General features: G+C 42.4%; 1 protein-coding gene across 3 annotated transcripts in view; it reads right to left on the bottom strand.

Annotated features, from left to right (window-relative positions):
* Nucleotides 1-21134, bottom strand: part of LOC124619496 (protein croquemort-like) — a 267151-nt gene that overhangs the window by 139131 nt on the left and 106886 nt on the right. The gene's annotated exons all lie outside the window — the stretch shown is intronic.

Genomic DNA, 21134 nt, shown 5'->3' with positions numbered 1-21134 from the left:
ATTGTGGCGCTCACCTGCACGGCGCCAAACACGCATACGACCATCATTGGCACCAAGGCAGAAGCGACTCTCATCGCTGAAGACGACACGTCTCCATTCGTCCCTCCATTCACGCCTGTCGCGACACCACTGGAGGCGGGCTGCACGATGTTGGGGCGTGAGCGGAAGACGGCCTAACGGTGTGCGGGACCGTAGCCCAGCTTCATGGAGACGGTTGCGAATGGTCCTCGCCGATACCCCAGGAGCAACAGTGTCCCTAATTTGCTGGGAAGTGGCGGTGCGGTCCCCTACGGCACTGCGTAGGATCCTACGGTCTTGGCGTGCATCCTTGCGTCGCTGCGGTCCGGTCCCAGGTCGACGGGCACGTGCACCTTCCGCCGACCACTGGCGACAACATCGATGTACTGTGGAGACCTCACGTCCCACGTGTTGAGCAATTAGGCGGTACGTCCACCTGGCCTCCCGCATGCCCACTATACACCCTCGCTCAAAGTCCGTCAACTGCACATACGGTTCACGTCCACGCTGTCGCGGCATGCTACCAGTGTTAAAGACTGCGATGGAGCTCCGTATGCCACGGCAAACTGGCTGACACTGACGGCGGCGGTGCACAAATGCTGCGCAGCTAGCGCCATTCGACGGCCAACACCGCGGTTCCTGGTGTGTCCGCTGTGCCGCGCGTGTGATCATTGCTTGTACAGCCCTCTCGCAGTGTCCGGAGCAAGTATGGTGGGTCTGACACACCGGTGTCAATGTGTTCTTTTTTCCATTTCCAGGAGTGTATCTTTACACAGAAATTAATGACACATACTACACACAACAAAATTATAAATGAAGAACAGAAAGGCTGTTGCAAAGGAGCACGAGGATATAAAGAGCAACTGATAATACATGCAGAGGTGACATATCAAGCTAAAACCAAACAAAGGTCGCTACACTACGCATACATTGATTACCAAAAAGCTTTTGATAGTGTAACCCACTCATTGTTGCTACAAATATTGGAAATACACACAGTAGATCCTAAATTTATACATTTTCTGAACATAGTAATGAAAAATTGGAAAACCACACTTAATATACAAACAAATTCAAATAATGTCACATCACAACCAATACAGATTAAGCGTGGAATATACCAAGGAGACTCATTAAGTCCTTTCTGGTTCTGCCTGGCTCTGAACCCACTATCCAACCTGCTAAATAATACAAATTATGGATACAATATTACTGGAACATACCCACACAAAATCACACATTTGCTATACATGGATGATCTAAAACTACTGGCAGCAACAAATCAACAACTCAACCAAATACTAAAGATAACAGAAGTATTCAGCAATGATATAAATATGGCTTTTGGAACAGACAAATGTAAGAAAAATGGCACAGTCAAGGGAAAACACACTAAACAAGGAGATTACATATTGGATAACCACAGCGACTGCATAGAAGCGATGGAAAAAACAGATGACTATAAATATCTAGGATACAGAAAAAATAGGAATAGATAATACAAATATTAAAGAAGAACTAAATTTATTGACATAAAAAACTTACATTATGGACAGGTAGACAATTTAAGAACATTCTTTGTAGAACGAGCAGAAACTAGCAAAATACACAAAGCAATCACTCATATAAATACATCGGCTACACCACTGCTACTTCACAACCACTTCTACAACCCATTAGATCACATAACATCAACAGATACGAGGAAAGTAAATTGGAAAAACGAAACACATCATGGCAAGCACCCGTATCATCTATCACAGCCACACTTCGATCAAGACGCATCCAACACATTCCTAAGAAAAGGCAATACATACAGTGAGACGGAAGGATTCATGATTGCAATACAGGATCAAACAATAAACACCAGATATTACAGCAAGCATATTATTAAAGATCCCAATACCACAACAGATAAATGCAGACTTTGCAAACAACAAATAGAAACAGTAGATCACATCACTAGCGGATGTACAATACTAGCAAATACAGAATACTCCAGAAGACATGACAATGTAGCAAAAATAATACGTCATCAGCTTGCCTTAGAACATAAACTTATAAAACAACACGTTCCCACATACAAGTATGCACCACAAAATCTACTGGAGAACGATGAATACAAATTATACTGGAACAGAACCATTATAACAGATAAAACAACACCACATAACAAACCTGACATCATACTCACCAATAAAAAGAAGAAATTAACACAACTAATCGAAATATCCATACCCAATACAACAAATGTACAGAAGAAAACAGGAGAAAAAATTGAAAAATACATCCAACTGGCTGAGGAAGTTAAGGACATGTGGCATCAGGATAAAGTTCACATTATACCAATTATACTATCAACTACAGGAGTCATACCACACAATATCCACCAATACATCAATGCAATACAGCTACATTCAAACTCATATATAAAACTACAGAAATCCGTAATTATTGATACATGTTCAATTACCCGAAAGTTCCTAAATGCAATATAACATATACCGTACAGTTAAAAGGAAGTGACGCTTGATCAAGGTCCGCGTCGCTTACCATTTTTAACCAGGCTTAACGTCTGAGAAAGTGAAGAAATAATAATATAGCATCTAATGTTAAAATAAAATAATTATTATGAAAAATTATAGTGAATTGCCCTAATCAATAACCAACCAGAATCTTAAGAAAAGTCAACGAAAAGAAAGTAGTATTAAAGGAAACGGAAAAGACAAAAGTAGAATTTAATATATTAACAGAATCTTCCGTCGGTTCTGGGTAGAACAACATTATAATAATAAATGAAAAGCACCAGTTTGCTTTTGTTCTACAATACAATACAAATTTAACAGACATGCCCTCAGACACATCACTTTCAACGTTAACAGTCTTGACAAGGAATTGTTGGGGAGAAAGACGACGGCCTACGATAATGTATTTGGAAGACGTTGAGGACACGATGTGATAATTACGTGGAACTAGAAGGAACAGCCAATGATAGAAGAGTGGTTCCATCGGTAAGGCATTAGCCTTCGGAATATGAATGAATGAATGAATGAATGAATGAATGAATGGCCTGTTGTTAGAACTCTCACGCCTGGAATTATTTGGAGTCATCAGACCGTGACGGTCAGGATTGATTGAACAGGTTTTACTACTCATTAGAAAAACTTCTAGGTGACCTTCATGTGGTACAGACTGGGTGCAACTGGAAACCTTCATAAGAGCTCATGTTTGTACTTGTAGGTGACAAATATTCCAGACGTAAAGTAGAACAACATACGGTACATTACATCCCCTTCAGTAGTAACCACAGTTGTACAGGCCTTAGTTACTCCTGCAGGGAGTAGAGATTACCACGTTGGATAGCAACTATGCGGTTCGTCGCTGAGAACCTACAGTTCTTGTGGAAGCCAGCTGAATATGTCAGAAGCATAGTAACGCACGCTTATCAGAGACGTAGAGCAGCGCCTTCATTTGTAACTGTTTCTCGGAGAGTGTTCATTGAGTAGGTTAGCACCTGCTGCCAACAGAGAAATGCATCAAAGCAACTGTAGTGGGGAGCCAGTGTACGAATCCGCTTGATTATCACAAAATTCCCCATCAGAGTTTCGTGAGTAAAATCACTTCTCGCTCGGAAGATAATTTGTGACTAAAAATAGTACTGTGTCCCTGAAACTCAGCTGGCCGAAAATGTTGTCCCCTACCCAAGAAATACGGAAGACCGAGTTGACTGACTGAAGGGAGATGAGTAGTTCGCAATAGGGAACTTACACGAGCTACATGGCTACATAGTCCGTAAAACACGGAAATGTCTAGAAGCGGATGGCATGTAGCAGCCGACGTCGCGTTGACGCTGACGACGACGACGACGACGACGACGACGACGACGACGACACAACAAATGAAGATAGCCCAAGTAAATCAGCTTCGGTTTATAACAGGTAAACTCTTGTCAACATTGTGATTAGAGACCAAATATATCCATAAAAAATGGATAAGTGGAGTACGACTCGCGGTCTCTGGTTTCTGTGCAACCTATGTGTATAAATGATGGTGTTAATAATAATAATAATAATAATAATAATAATAATAATAATAATAATTTTGTGTGGCCCAGTGGCCACTTCGACGATTTGCGAGTACATGACCCTCCCATACCTTCCATCTCATTACCTGCGGTGTCAGCGCGGCAGATTGCTAACAGAAGTGACCCGTGTTCGATTCCCGGCCGCGTGTGAGATTTTCTCAGCTCAGGGACTGAGTGTTGTGTTGTGTCCACGTCTTCGTATCGTCATAACTGACACGAAAATTGCCTGCATGGCATCACATCGTTTACGCCTACGTAATTCCGGACCAGGATACGGTTTGAAAGCCAACAACAACAACGATAACAATAACTACCCTAGTTATCCAAACGGGAGAAGGTAACCTAAAATTTAACGCAGAATGGCAACCCCATGTTGTTACTGACTACTCATTCTACAGGTAGGCTTTGATGAGTGACTTTCCGAGTAGCGAAATATGTGACAAATACCCCTATTTTCCGACAGCAGGTCAATTTCTTGCACCGCCAAGGAACCGTAAACCTTATTACGGCACCTGACAAATTTGAGCTTGATACCCTAACCGCAATATGTATGTTTTTCGATTATGAAAGTATAAACAGTGCGCAACTTTCGTAAGTTAAGGATACATTCCCGATATTTGCCCTGTCTAACACTGTAGGGTTTTTCGGATTTGGATTTCACGTTTTCTCGCTACAGGAAAGAAAGATTTATTCATTATGGATACTCTTAACAACTGAATAAGATTTCTTAATGGATGGTTGTTATTCACGCAGATCAAGCTTCATATAAAACACCCCAGAGACTCGTTGCTTTCAAAATGTTTGCAAACTGTCAAGTGCCGAAATATCAATCGCAATAAATGTTTTAACAGCCTAAAGCGGAATGATTTCATTTAAATTTCAGGAAGGCGCGGACCCGATTATTAGCAAACAGTACATCCACACGTATGTACAGGGTGTTACAAAAAGGTACGGCCAAACTTTCAGGAAACATTCCTCACACACAAAGAAAGAAAATATGTTATGTGGACATGTGTCCGGAGACGCTTACTTTCCATGTTAGAGCTCATTCTATTACTTCTCTTCAAATCACATTAATCATGGAATGGAAACACACAGCAACAAAACGTGGCAGCGTGACTTCAAACACTTTGTCACAGGAAATGTTCAAAATGTCCTCCGTTAGCGAGGATACATGCACCCACCCTCCGTCGCATGGAATCCCTGGTGCGCTGATGCAGCCCTGAAGAATAGCGTATTGTATCACAGCCGTCCACAATAAGAGCACGAAGAGTCTCTACATTTGGTACCGGGGTTGCGTAGACAGGAGCTTTCAAATGCCCCCATAAATGAAAGTCAAGAGGGTTGAGGTCAGGAGAGGGTGGAGGCCATGGGATTGGTCCGCCTTTACCAATCCATCGGTCACCGAATCTGTTGTTGAGAAGCGTACGAACACTTGGACTGGTTGGTTGGTTGGTTGGTTGGGGAAGGAGACCAGACAGCGTGGTCATCGGTCTCATCGAATTAGGGAAGGATGGGGAAGGAAGTCGGCCGTGCCCTTTCAGAGGAACCATCCCGGCATTTGCCTGGAGTGATTTAGGGAAATCACGGAAAACCTAAATCAGGATGGCCGGACGCGGGATTGAACCGTCGTCCTCCCGAATGCGAGTCCAGTGTCTAACCACTGCGCCACCTCGCTCGGTAACACTTGGACTGGAAAGTGCAGGAGCTCCATAGTGCATGAATCACATGTTGTGTCGTACTTGTAAAGGCACATGTTCTAGCAGCACATGTAGAGTATCCCGTATGAAATCATGGCGGTGAATCGAGGAAGTACAGTACATACTGACGAAACTAAAATGAGATCTAACATGGAAATTAAGCGTTTCCGGACACATGTCCACGTAACATCTTTTCTTTATTGGTGTGCGAGGAATGTTTCCTGATAGTTTGGCCGTACCTTTTTGTAACACCTTGTATGTACTCCGTAAGCCACCGCACGGTTTGCGGCGGAGGGTACCTTATACCGCTACAAGTCATTCACTGCGTGTTCGACAAGCAGACGGTAGTTTTTCCCCCTCGCTGTGTCTGTATCCCTCCATACGAGCCCTATTCTCTCTTATCATTCTGGTCCTTACGCGAAATGTACGTTGAAGGCAGTAGAATTGTTCTACAGTCAGCCTCAGACGCCTATTTTCTAAATTTTCACACTAGCGCTTCTCGCAAACAACGCCTCCTTCCCTGCAGTGATTCCCATTAAAGTTGCCGAAACATCTCCATAGTACTTGTGTGTTGTTCTAAACCATCGGTAACAAATCTAGCTGCCCGCGTCTGGAATCCGCACCAGGTCGATTCAAGGAAGACATCGAAAAAATTCAAACACTAACAATCAACAATGGGTTGCACTGGTGCCCTATGTGCGATCAATATGAACTACACTTTCCTAAAATCCTCCTAATAAACCGAAGTCGACGATTCACCTTCCCCACTACAAAGCTTATATGCTCATTCCATTTCATTTCATGTTAGTTTCCAACGCTACGCCGGGATATTTGATCGAGGTGACTATGCCAAGCACCACGCTACTAATGCTGTATTCTAACACTGTATGTTTTGTTTTTCCAGCTCATCTGAATTAACTTACATTTTTCTATAGTAAGAGATGATAGACCGCCGTTGGTACACGTTTGGGATATTCCCAACTGAATCCATAGTAATGACTACGTATCTAAATTAGCAATCAAAAATCTGCTGACACAATTAAATATCTGTGCAGGTCTGTAAGTAGCATCTAGAGATAACTTGAGAATAGTAAACAAGAACCAGATGCGGCTATTACAGCCTACGTATAATGGACAAGTATGGATCAGCGCTGTACCGCTGCGGTGTGGTATAAAAGCGGCACACAAGAAAGGTGGCTTACAATCTGTCTGTGTCGTTCGCGTCTGTCCAGTGCTGCTTGTTTTTGTACAAGCAGAAAATGTTCACAGATCAGTAGTCGCGGTAGAGTACTCGGTAGACAGCTGTGTTGTAGCGCTGGCGGTCCCGGGTTATGTTCCACGTGCGAGCTGGAATTTTCCTCGTTCCAGCCACTGCCCTTAAATTGAGGGCCGGCCATTTCTCCCTGGGGTAAAAGGTGGCTGGGGCGGTAGGCACAAAGAAACGTAGCCCCAAAGAAACGTTTGCTGTGGGATTATTCGTGACTAAGCGATTGGTTCTCACTTCATTGAAGAAACGTTAAGGGTTGAAAGGTACGTACAGTTTCTTACCGAAGTGCCAGCGGCTTTCCTAGAGGGAAGCACCTCTTGAAATACGTGGACGTGTGACGTATCAGAACGATGAGTGCCCGAATCACTAGCCGCTTGTGAGTGGGAAAGCGGTCATGCGGGTCTTCCCTGGTCGCTGGATAGGACGTGGAGGCGTTATCAGCTCGACTGCACACTCGCCTGATTTGTTGGCATTTCCTCTTTTTCTGTCAGTTTCACTCAAAGATGACGTCTTCCGACCCAAGAAGATTTAAAATATTGAACTGCTGCAGCACGGACAATAATGCGTATTGTAGTAGACGGTGAGCATTTCGAACTCTTGACGGGAAACATGGAATTTTAAAGAAGTTTTCATGAACACATTCCCTTCTGATTTTATTTATGTTGCTATTGCATTTATGCAGCGTAACTGTGAATCTGTTTTACGAGTGCATTCCATTCTGGACGCGCACTCTTCTTACAAGTCCGTGGCACATATACGAGTAGAACCGTTACCGTAATTAGCTGTAACGACTTTTGACGTGCAACTGCTCCATCGCTTAGTCCAGCTGCAGCGCCCCGTCAGAGTGACGCGGCAGTTCCTCGAACTCCCGCATTAAGCCGGCCACCCACTCTGCAACCTGTCAGCCGGCACGGACCGAATCACTGACTGACGATTTTCCGTCAAAGGTGGAGAGAAAAAAAGCCTGCCGATTTATCGACAGCCACGCAAAGGTCAAATCTGTAATAAATGTTATAGCAGGCGGTTGTGTAAGGACCCAAAACGAATGCAACAGGAGATAAGCCCAGAGCAAAACTGAAGTGCATTATTGCCTTCACTTGTGCAATCTCACACCTTCATTCCATGCTCTCTTATTCAAATAAGACAAATCAGTTTCAACGTATCCTCATAACAATGAACTGATATACATATCATTGTTCATCTAATGATTTTCTCAGGTGGTTTCTTTCTTTACACAATCATGGATAACAGTAACTCCTAGTGGCTTGGCCTGTTACTGTCAGTGTAAACTAGACAATTAATGATATTAACAACGTAGCTTCAGCCGATTTTAGAACAGTTTACTAGTCGTTCACTATCGGAGTCGATTGCTTGCAATCTACCTTCAAGACATTACACTCACCGACTCCATATACGAGAACGCAGTGAAAACTAATAACTCCGAAATTTTTATGTGAAAACTTTTACACCTTTTTCAATACAACAAACTTTACTAACATACTTGACATAATATTTCTTTATTGTTCATGTCTCAGTATTTATTCCTGTATGGTCACCCCTACGAAAACATTTCTCCAAATGTGAGACCAGTTTCTTGATACTTTCACTGTAGAATGTTTGACGTTAGTGACTGAGCCGCAACCTCACCTCTGCTTTCTCCTCTTCGTCCCTATCTGAGTGAAGTCCTCGAAGGTCTTCTTTTAAGTATTGAAAACAGATGAAAATCGTAGGCACAGTATGGAGGATGAACGACGACAGTGAACCCAAGGCGTCTGATTGTTGCAGTTGTCACAGCGATCGAGCTCATACGGTTGATTGGAAATTCAAATTTCTTATATATGTCGCCAGCAACCCACGCAAAACAACAAGTCAACAGGTGGAATAATTTTGGAACTATCATCGGTCTGCCTACCAATCGACACTAACATTCCCTTGTTTTGATGATACCAATTTCGATGAGTATGGATGTCAATAGCTTTACGCGAATAAACAGTATTAGGCAGCAGGCTAGTAGAGTTCTATCAAATTTGCAGTTTTATTTCGAATGAGTGATAAATAATTGTCAGGGTAACGGACGTTGCCTGTTTGCCCTTCCGCTAGTGAAGTCGCTGCCCTTTCACTAATAAAACTACCTTTCCATCCCTTTGCTCTCACTGGTTAATGCGTAGTATCGTATTTACGGTACCCGTTTGAGCTATGGCAAGTGTTAGAAGCAGACATCTGAATAAATGTAACAGGAGTTTCCTCACAACATTTTGTTTAGTTTCTTTCTTTCGTCGTAGCTGGTAATGGTATAGTACGAAAGCATTATACAAATATACATGAATAATGTCAAAATAGTAATATGACGAAATAATCACATTTTACAGTTATTTCATAGGATGGTGGTACGTGGATGGTGCTTAAAATCGCTTTTGATTATTTATAAACATATATTAATGGCAGTCTTTAAATGAAACCCAAGCCACATAGTTGAGTACACTACGTTATAAGATTTGAACGTCGAATGCCTGAGTTGGAGCAGGGAACGGATTAAGCCTGTGTTAGGTGGAGATGTGTCGAGTGGCCGACTGTGCGGCAGAAGACGTGGAGTTTAGGTTGCGGGTAGCAAAGATTGAAGCTCAGCCTTAGTTGTGGACAATGATACAATAAGAAAGGAAAAGGAACCCTGATGTTTGAAAGGACAGGGCACAGTGCTTTGGAGTCGTTGCTGCTGGTGGCTGTATTTTAGTAAGAAGACTGCTTTGATGCTGCTCTGTACGCTATTCTCTCTCCAGCAAGTCTTTTCATACGCGCTTGCGCAATGCACCCTAAATTCATTTCCACCTGCCCACTGTAGTCAAGCATCAGTCTCTCAATTTTTATTATCCATACTCCTGTTACCAAACTAAATATTTACTGAAGCCTCAGGAGGTGAAATCAACTGAAACCGCCTTAGAAAATTTGTAACAAATTTCTTAATTCCAAGATCAGATTAACACCTTTATTGTATTTATTAGTTGTCTGATCTGTCCGTACTTCCATATCACCACATTTAGAAAGCTTTTGTTTACCTATCAGTAACGTTTGTTTTTCATTTTACACTTTTGTGTAAGGCTACATCCCAGACGAAGACTTTCTAACACGTGAGTGTATTTTCGATGTTTGTTAGCTACCTGTGAAGATGACTGATTACATCTATTCAAGATCCTTTTCTGCAGAAAGAATAATTAACTGTGTCTTTCAGAACCATCTTCTTCCCCTGCTGCCTGTGTGCATTTTGTACCCATCTCACCGCTGCCGAAGTGAGCTGCACTATGTAAGGAGTGCTGCTACCTTTGATGTCATAACGTATCGATATTAGAATCCTAACGTAAGCGCTGGGTTCCGGAACTTGCTGTGCCGAGGGCGCTCTTTCTCTGTGGAAGCATTGTCTTACTGTATAACGACAAGAGTTCCCTAGTACTGGTCGCTTGGTGTTTTGAGCTACCGTACGAAGCGGTCGCGCGCCACGGCTAAGTTCAAATGGCTCTGAGCACTATGGGACTTAACATCTGAGGTCATCAGTCCCCTCACGACTACGTCATGTGCAGAATTTGGTAATGTGTGGAATTAGCAGTTAAGAGTGATACGTCAGTTTGTAGGAGAAAAGTATTTCAGTTATTCCGCGGGAAAGCGAGCACAGTTGTGATTTATGTTTCATACTGTGCCGCGTTTGAGAATCAGTCACTGTCGTGAAGAAACATTGATAGTAAAACGTAAATGAAAAGGCTTCCGTGATCAATAATTACCTGTTTAATGAACCCTAGCAATACCAAAGCATTTTCCATAACGCGCATTACCAAGGGAAAGGGGGAGGGGGTGACTTTCATCTACCCAAAAAATTAAAAACGAAAGACGTTAATTATTGTTGAATTTTATTATTAACGACTGTATTTCCACCAAAAAAAATTTAAATGCAAATTGCGTTCATTGGTATTGACTTAGTTTCAAACTACTTTTTAAAGAGACACTGATGTGGAAACAAGTCCCTGAAACTGGGAATACTGAATACGACTTTTAATGGGAAAAGTGACAACTGGTACTGAAATTTAAATTTTTGGTCTGAGTTAAAGTGATTTCTGAACTGTGAAGCAGAGAGCTACGAGAGCTGTGTCATCAGCGTAGTGATGGCGCTTCATCAGCAACAATTAGTGAACGTCTGATAAGATGGAATACATGGAACTATTATTATCTACGACTCTTCATAATCAACTTTCAGCTTTCTAAATTAATGTGTAAGTTTACAAATTGAAGAACGTATCTTTCATATAATTTAACTTAAAAATATAAGTGATGTAAAACCTGAATTTTGTGACAAATGCTAAATAAAAAGGTACCGAATGTGCTCCACGTTGTCCAGCAAAGTCCTAGGCACCTACATCAAATTTTGACAAACAGCGTACTCTACTCTTACGTTTAGAACGAATCGTAGGAGTGTTTCGCATGTTAACTAAAGCTTTTCTTTATTTTTGTAGTTTCTCTTCATAGTGTGGCAAATGTAGAGTCGAGAATGGCACTCTCGAGCTTCAAAATCTTCCACGTTTAACAGACATTGGAAAATACATCAAAAAAGGTTTTGCATCAGCTCGGTTCCGAGAGTTCCGGAACGTGTACAGAAAACACACACGTCAACATAAACATCATTTCCGCCCTTTTTATTGCTCATGAAAACCACACATTGGATGTTCCACCATTCAACGAGACCTTCAGATGTGGTGGTCCAGATTGCTGTACAAACCGGTACCTCTAATACCCAGTAGCACGTTCTCTTGCATTGATGCATGCCTGTATTCGTCATAGCATACTATCCACAAGTTCATCAAGGCGCTCTTGGTCCAGATTGCCCCACTCCTCAATGGCGATTCGGCGTAGGTCCCTCAGAGTGGTGGGTGGGTCACGTCGTCCATAAACAGCCCTTTTCAATCTATCCGAGGCATGTTCGATAGGGTTCATGTCCGGAGAACATGCTGTCCACTCTAGTCGAGCGATGTCGTTATCCTGAAGGAAGTCATTCACAAGATGTGCACGATGGGGGCGCGAATTAACGTCCATGAAGACGAATGTCTCACCAACATGCTGCCGATATTGTTGACTATCGATCGGAGGATGGCATTCACGTATCGTACAGCAGTTACGGCATCTTCCATGACCACCGGCGGCGTACGTCGGCCCCACATAATGCCACCCCAAAACAGCAGGGAACCTCCACCTTGCTGCACTCGCTGGACAATGTGTCTAATGCGGGTTCAGCCTGACCGGGTTGCCTCCAAACATGTCTGCGACGATTGTCTGGTTGAAGGCATTTGCGACACTCATCGGTGAAGAGAACGTGATGCCAGTCCTGAGCGGTCCATTTGGCATGTTGTTGGGCCCATCTGTACTGCGCTGCATCTTGTCGTGGTTGCAAAGGTAGACGTCACCATGGACGTCGGGAGTGAAGATCCATATCATGCAGTTTGAGTCGTAACACGACGTCCTGTGGCTGCACGAAAAGCATTATTCAACATGGTGGCGTTGCTGTCAGTGTTCCTCCGAGCAATAAAGGTAGTTGTCATCCACTACAGTAGCAAGTAGCCCTTCGGCGGCCTGACCGAGGCATGTCATCGACAGTTCCGGTCTCTCTCTATCTCCTCCATGCCCGAAGAACAACATCGCTTTGATTCACTCCAAGACGCATGGACATTTACCTTGCTGAGAGCCCTTCCTGACACAAAGTATCAATGCGGACGCAATCGAACCTCGGTATTGACCGTCTAGGGATGGTAGAACTACAGGCAACAAGAGCCGTGTACCTCCTTCCTGGTGGAATGACTGGAACTGATCGGCTGTCGGGCACCCTCCGTCTAATAGGCGCTGCTCATGCATGGTTGTTTACATCTTTAATCTCAACACTCGATAGGAAACCTGGAAGAGGTGCTCTAAAATCCCTGTCCGACCTGAATTATGCGGGTTGTGCGTTGTTTCTGAAAATAATGTAATAGTCTCGAATGACGTCGATGGCAATGAGATCTTGAATTGTAAAATTCGTTCTTATATTTTTCACTGTACAGCCAACAACTGAAGGAGTCCGCGGAAGAAAGTGCTAATCATCACTTTAGTTATATGGTTTCGAATAACTGCATTATATGCTGGTTGGAAGTAGTTCCATTAGAACCGATAGAAAGTGCTTGTTGGCCTTATATGTAATGTTGTTTAACAGTATTTATTTTGTTGTCTATAGCTGGAAACAGTGAAGTCCCAAAGTATTAATGTGGCAGTGACAGTAATGCTTGAAGATTTTAATGACGACTGTTACCCAGATCTTGACTAAGCATCACACAGTGCTTCCGTTGAAGATACCGTTAGTGTGGCTTAGCATTATACTGCCACCAGGCTAACTGCAGAAGTTTCATACACAGCATTTGTTAAAGCCTTGAGGAATCCTTTACTGCTGGAAGTATACTGTATAAATGCAGTGTAATATGGATCAATAAACGCATGTAGATTTGATAGAGTCACTGTTTAGTTTTACGTGGTAACAATACAAAACGAAGCTGGCGTCACAGACAAGTTGCGATAACAGCGAAGACAACAAAAACGTTTGACTTAAATCGAAACACACAGACCTTATGTCAATGAAGGTGAAATATCACATGGATTCAAACTTTTTAAATTTTTAAAAACGCTAAGACGCAAAGGGACAATGTCTATCATTTCAAAATCAGTTGGATCATATCCTATCCATATAAATAGGTGATATAAAACCATCGTCACCTACATATACTATCATTTTGAAAGCTTGCAACTGAATAATGAAAGAGAAGAAAAAAGAATATCAAGGTCCAGGATACTGCTTTGTGTTGTGACCATGCTTAACAAAAACTCACAGTTACTTTCTGAGAGTCTTACAAATATTGAATTATAGTTTATTTATGAGAGATGTCTTTATTCTCCACAGTTTTTTTCTAACGCCATAGACAGTGAACATCGGTGTTTGCAAACATTTTATGAATTAATTTAGTCACTATAGAGAAACTGACGTTACTTCCTGAAAGTTTTAAGGCTATTGGTATAAGTTTTTTTCCGTTTTTATGTTTAGTGACTGTGGTATACTACTCTTATTTACGGCAGTAAAAGAATCATATTTGTTCTCTTAACTTTTCCACGAAATTTTTGATGAGGATAACGCTTACACACAATATTAGGTACAATGTTACAAGTAAAATTTTAAAGATTACGTAACTGAACAATAGTGTAAAATTTGTGGAAAAGTTCCAGCTGAGTTACGATTTACAGATTCATAGAAAAATGTAGCATGCAGTAACTCAAATCTGTGCTCTCTTCCTTCCATCGAAATTATTCAACACTATACATTATAGTCTGCGACTGATTTCATTTTTATAACAATACTTTTTAGGGGTCATCTGAAGCTGCTTCATTGACGAAAAGAATTACATAAATTTTGCAAATACTCAGGGATTATCGCCAAAAAGAGTATTAACGTTCAGTGTAATGAAAAGGTGCGTCGAATTATTTTGCCGTAAGGTAGCTATACTTCCAAATTTTATCGCTAGTTCCTTTCTAAACGAAGTTGTGCGGACAATGCGCATGAAGAGTACAATGACTACGATATGTGCTTGAGAAGTGAAAGTCATACTGAAACCGGTGTGTAGCCTTATAGTTCATCGTCCTCATTGGACAGGGAGCCATAAATCCAGTCTCTAGTGAAACTTTGAAAAGGACTATCGTTGTCCAAGGATCGGTTGCTAAACATAATTACGTGCATGGAAGATGATCCGCTGCATAGTAAAAAAGAATTTTAAGCAGATTTCGAATGAGTCCGCAGCAATATGACCGTGTGGTGCATAAGAAAAAATACGGCTATTCAAGGAAGAACAAGTCGCCGTTGTTACAAAAATTGCTGTGAGCTCATTTCAAGGATGATCGATACATTTACAGGACGTGCATTATAGCGACCTGCGTTACGCAAATCAGATTGCGCGCTACCTGGATTACAGTGATTTCAAGGGAAGCAGTGGATGGCTGCGTTACTTCGAACAGTGCTACAGAATTGTAAGACAAAATAACGAAATTTCAAAGAAAGCGTCAACTTGACGATGTACAGCGAACTACGGAATCGGCCCGAAAATTTTTAAATGAAATAAACTTATCGTACAGTAAGGAATTCTTTTTCAACTTCAACCATTAGGAATTTTAAGAGGAAATGCATATGAAAGGAACCCTGGAAATTAGAGGTACCAAGAGAGTTATATGAAATCAACTAACGTCAATGTCTTACAGATACAGTTATGCCGAATATTAATTTGGATGGTAAATTGGCTGAAAGTTGTTTACTGTGCTGCGAAAAGTTGGAGCAGCTCTGCCCGCCCCCCTCCTCCCCCCCTTACGATTTTTTCCCGTTTGCGTGATCTTACAAGGGCACTAGCAAATATGTATGTCGTAGCAATCACTGCTTTTGCTCGATTCCTGGTCTGCGTGTAAAAATCATACTCCTTTAGAGCAAACTACCGCTCTTGAAAAATGTGTGACATTGCAATTCATACCACCTGGAACCACTCTACAAATTTGGCGTCCGGATGTCCCTTTTTTTCCATGAGAATAAAATATTATCGCACTTCCTGCAGGTACGCCTTAAAGGACAGCTCCACGACAGACTGTTTCGCATTCGGTTGCATAACATCACATTCCATCAGTTCACCACCCCGTTACACCGATATGACTTTATACCTATTCTTTAAAAGAGGGTACCCAGCTGAACGTCATGCACTTTTTGTAATTCCCAAACATTTCGCCTTCGGTCTATGTGATCATATTGCAAGTTAATTCTTTGTTTTGGACATTTCTTGACTCTCGACGATGTCCATTTTGTGAAGTGTTATACATACATCCCACATAAGGTTGATATCTGTACTTCCCAGACACTCATTTTATGTTGTCATCCTGATACACTTGGTGAGTCATTAGCAACTAATATTTTTCTGTCCAATTGTTATCACAACACTTTCACAAATGAGTCTTACCAAAGATTGAACTTGCGACCTCGAACTCGAGGAGTTCGTCGTGGTAAGTTTTTTAACATAATGGCCTTCCCACTTTTTCTCATGTTTTGTTGTTGTGTTTAATGGAAACCGTTTCTGAAGAATAATTACTAGCTCTACATCTATACCACGCTAGTCACCTTATGGTCTGTGGCGGAGGGTACTCTGTTTATCCCTCACCTGTTTCCGACGTGACTGGCTTGAGGGGTGGGTGAGGGGGGGTGGGGGGGGGACAACTCTTGGTAACCCTGTGCGTGAGCTCCAGTACCTCCAGTTTTGCCCCTATGGTCTTTTCACGACATATACTTACGAGCGAGCAATAAATCGGTTGGCTCTTCAAGGAACGCACACACTCGGAATTTTAACAGTAAACACCAATATAATGCAGAACCCCTTTCGTCTGGGAGGTGGTCAGCCTGGTAAGGGACCTTTCCAACAGGCACTCTGTCTTGTTTTAAGTCAGATGGCACCACAGGTGAAATACTTCGAATACAACTCGAAGAAGGTGAGATATAAAAATTAGATTTATTGTGGGTGTAGTGCAGGACTCTGCGTCCAGAAGCGTGGAGGCACCATGTTCATATATCCAGTGTGAATTACATATTTCTGTTACGTTGTGTGACTGGGAAACGTCAGTGTTTTCTTGAGTACTGGGCAGCTTATGTATTCTATTTTAAGTGAAATTTTCATGTGATAAAATTCTTCTGCATTATGAGCTATTTCTTGGTGTGTTCAAATAAAATGAACCAAATGTGGCCCAAGATGTGATTACGTTAGCATTCTTGAAGTTAAAAATTTATAGAAGAACTTTCACAGATTTTTTGCTATGTTGAGAATTGCTGATATAATGTGCAGTGTTGTTAGACAAGATATTTCGTTAGGAGTATTCATTTTTGGAACACAACCTACGACCATCTTAGAGCCAGAAGTGATGGCAGTTTCTGCAGGACCTGACCATCATTTTGCAGGACAATGATCAAGCACAGACTGTGCAAGCTGTTACTGAATTGTTTGACTGCTGGGGCTGCTAGGTGGTATACAACCTACTGCGCTCCCATGATTTAAGCCTTCGTGAGTTCTACTGGATTTCTAAACTGAAGGAAACACTTCACGTCATTTAGTTCAGAACTGCTACAAATTCGTCGGGCAATAGACCGCGCCGCTCGAACTGTCAACACAACTGGCACTGCTAAGAGTATCCCACGACTTCCGCATCGCTGGCAACGAGTTATACAAAATGCGTGTTACTACTCTGAAGATCAGTAAAACTTTGGAACACGAATCTATTTTGCACGAGCTGTAAATAAATAGTTGCCACTATTAAAGTTCCAACCCCCGTATACACCGGATAATTTCGTGTTGATGTTAAAGACTTTCGGAGATGATGGAGAAAGATAAGTGTATGAATTTGAGGTAAGGGGTCCTGTACCGGAACCACTGAGTCTGAAGTTATAAGCAAAAACCTTTCTGATACCATTGACAGTTGACTACATCTACCTGTACTGCCGTTGCCAAGATTTTAGCGGACGCAAATTTCAGAAATGCATACCTTAAGGGCTATTAGCACTTCTTCAGTATAGGAGATGCATCACACTAGCAACGAAGAACAAGTGCTCATAACTGTTGAGGTATGCATTTTAGTGCCCGTGTTTACTAGACATTTTTCTTGTTTTTGTCCACACTACCACCTCTGAAAGCTGCATACCCCACATTCTTATCAACAGGTACTCCACTGTCAGAGGTGTCCGAATGATTTTCGCATCTAACTTTCGACTCGTTGGTTTCCGGTCCAGGAACCCTTACCTGAAACTTACGCATCTATCCGTCTCCATCATCCCTAAAACTCGGTAGCATCTTCACGGAATGACGGTGTATGTACAGACATTTATAGGTGCCGGCGCCTATAACTTTGGTGATCTGTGGTGTCGTCGGATGACGTTTGCGACCTTGGGTTCCCATTCAAAATGTTATGTACTCACTCCCCTCTAGACGTTTGTAACGAGAATTTCCGTACACCCTGTGTACGCACGTTGTCCACTGATGATTGTGTGTGCGAGTGGATAGGCAGTGTTTTAATGATGAACATTTTCATGTGATGAAGTTAATGTTTCAATAATGAGATTTTCTTACCAGCTTTGTTTTCTTAGGGCTGTACAGATTTCATGTCCATGATTTAATGTTTCTTATGTATTTTTCAGCGTTCTGCGTGGTTCACTATGTCGTATGTATTTTATACTGACATTTCATAATTTAAGTGAACTTCACAGTTTATTGTTGTTGTACTGTGAGGGTTTTGATGTCTCATGTCAGTTGTTGGTGGAGCTACTTATTTAGTGATCATCTGAATAATGATCTCCGATCCAAGACGACACATAATGAGCGACATTTCTTTGCATTTTATTAATTTTCAGGTACTGATAAAGGTAGGTCGATGGAGGCTGTTTTTTTTTGTTGTTCTTGTTGAAACATTGTGCTACATAATCTGACTATTAAGATGTTACGTAGGAATGAGAATCAGGATTTAAATGCTGACTCAGATGGTTTAGCTGTTTTTACATACCAAATGTAGAATTACAAGACTAAGGAGACGGCCTCTTCGCACAACTGGGCGCTATAAACAGCAATGAAACACAGGTTCGTGTGCATTTTGCGAGATAGAATTTCAAAATTGTTCTCTGGGGTATTAGCATTAGAAATTCTGCGTGTCTTGAAAGTGTAATGGCCCTATCATTGAGCGTACGTCGTTATCTACTGGGTCATAGTACATATTGTGAAGAGAGTCCTATGACACTATCTTAGAGTACGACTGAAGTTACTTTTACGTCTGAAGTTTTGTGTTGTCATTACTAGGACTAGGACGTTTTCAATCCAGTCACACATGTTGCCTGAAATTCGGCGAGCTCGTATTTTGTTCATCAGGCAGCATTGTGGAACTGTGTGAAAAGCCTACTGGAAGCCACAGAACACGATATCATTCTGGGCTCCGAAATGTACTGCTTTCTCGGTCTCGTGGGTGAAACGAGCGAGCTGGGTTGGCACAATTGTTTGGAAAATGCATGTTGATTGCTAGAGAAGATGTTATAGTTTGCGAGCATAAAACGTGTCCCAAATTGTCCAACGTCAACGATGCAGGTCTATAGTTTTGTGTGTGTTGGATAATGCTTCTTGAAAACCTGAAGTCCTGCTTTTTCCCAAATACCTAAGCACGCTTCTCCCCTCTATCGTCCTACGGTAGACCATTGTTAGAAGAAGTGCGTTTTTTTTTTTCGTGTACTCAAATGCAGAATCCTATGGATATTATTTCAGATCGAGCCGCCATTTCGTTCTTGAATTTCGGACGAATTTCAAACGCATGGTCACTTATTTCGGTATCTGACTTTTTGGCGGTCGTGTGAAGATTTATAGGAGAAACCACAGTAGAATCTTTCGTAATAAAACAATTCTGGAAAAAGACATTTCCTATTTTGGCCTTCTGTCTGCCACATATCGTCTTCTGCTATTATGGGTGGAATGTGTGTGGTATCAGAATGTATCTGAATAAAAATCCATATGTGCACGTCACACTTACTACACCACGCTAGTAGGAACTTCCTGTGTGTAGTGCGCGACTGACTTATGAATGGGTGGGATAGGGGATGGGGGGCCCCTACAGTTCCAAAGCCGGTAGCAAAGGCGGTAGCAAAGGCCGAGAAACCCGCATCCAAGATCACAGAGTGGTATGAGGCTCTGGTTTAAACCTTCCACTTCGCTCCAAATCAGAGGACTGAGATCGATTCTGTTTCCACTCCGCGGGCGAGGCTATCTGTCTTCACTAATGCGGCCAGTCACACGTAGGAATCAAGGATGCCCTCTGACCCCCGACCAGAGGCTTCAGTCGTGTCGCCATGGGCCACGATTTGCAGCCGGGTGAAGCCAGTGTGCTCAGCCGCTGTCCCCGCACCTCTGGCTACACTTACACTTTGACACTGGCCGTTTTACCCGACCTGCCAGCTATCTCCCTAAGCGACTCCATCATTCTACCACCTTTGGTTCGAACAGATCTGTTTCTTGAAGTAAAATAATCGTAATGCACACTGTTTATACTCCAATTCTACATGCCGCACTCAACTGGAGTCCTCTCTCCAGTCTTGTTCATTTACACTGTGTTACGACTCTTATTAACCTTGTCGATGTTGAGACGTCTAATGCTTACCTATCTACACCGACGCGCCAAAGAAACTGGTACAGGCATGCCTATTCAAATACAGATATATGTAAAGAGGCAGAATACGACGCTCCGGTCGGCAACGCCTACACAAGACAATAAGTGTCTGGCGCAGTTGTTAGATCGGTTACTGCTGCTACAATGACAGGTTATCAAGATTTAAGTGAGTTTGAACGTGGCGTTATAGTCAGCGCACGAGCGATGGGACACAGCAACTCCGAGGTAGCGATGAAGTGGGGATTTTTCCCGTACGACCATTTCATTTCACGAGTGTACCTTGAATGTCAGGAATCCGATAAAACACCAAATCTCCGACATCGCTTCAGCCGGAAAAAAGATCTTGCAAATACGACTGAAGAAGAGAATTGTTTAAAGTAACAAAAGCGCAACCCTTTCTCAAATCGCGGCAGATTTCAATGATGGGCCAGCGTGCGAACCATTCAGGGAAACATCATCGACATGGGCTTTCGGAACCGAAGGCCCACTCGTGTACCCTTGATGACTGCACGACAAAGTTTTATGCCTCGCCTGGGCCCGTCAACACCGACATTGGACTGTTTACAACTGGAACCATGATGCCTGCACGGACGACTCTCGTGTCAAATTGTATCGAGCGGATGGACGCGTACGGGTATGGAGAAAATCTCATGGACCCTGCATGTCAGCAGAGGACTGTTCAAGCTGGTGGAGACTCCGTAATGGTTGTGTGCGGTTGGAGTGATATGGGACCCCTGATGCGTCTAGATAAGACAGGTGACACCTACGTAAGCATCCTGTCTGATTACCTGCACCCATTCATGTT

This window comes from Schistocerca americana, chromosome 6 (assembly GCF_021461395.2).
Source record: "Schistocerca americana isolate TAMUIC-IGC-003095 chromosome 6, iqSchAmer2.1, whole genome shotgun sequence".
NCBI lineage: Eukaryota > Metazoa > Arthropoda > Insecta > Orthoptera > Acrididae > Schistocerca > Schistocerca americana.
The sequence above is the reverse complement of the archived record's forward strand: the minus strand, read 5'-3'. Positions and strand labels throughout refer to the sequence as shown.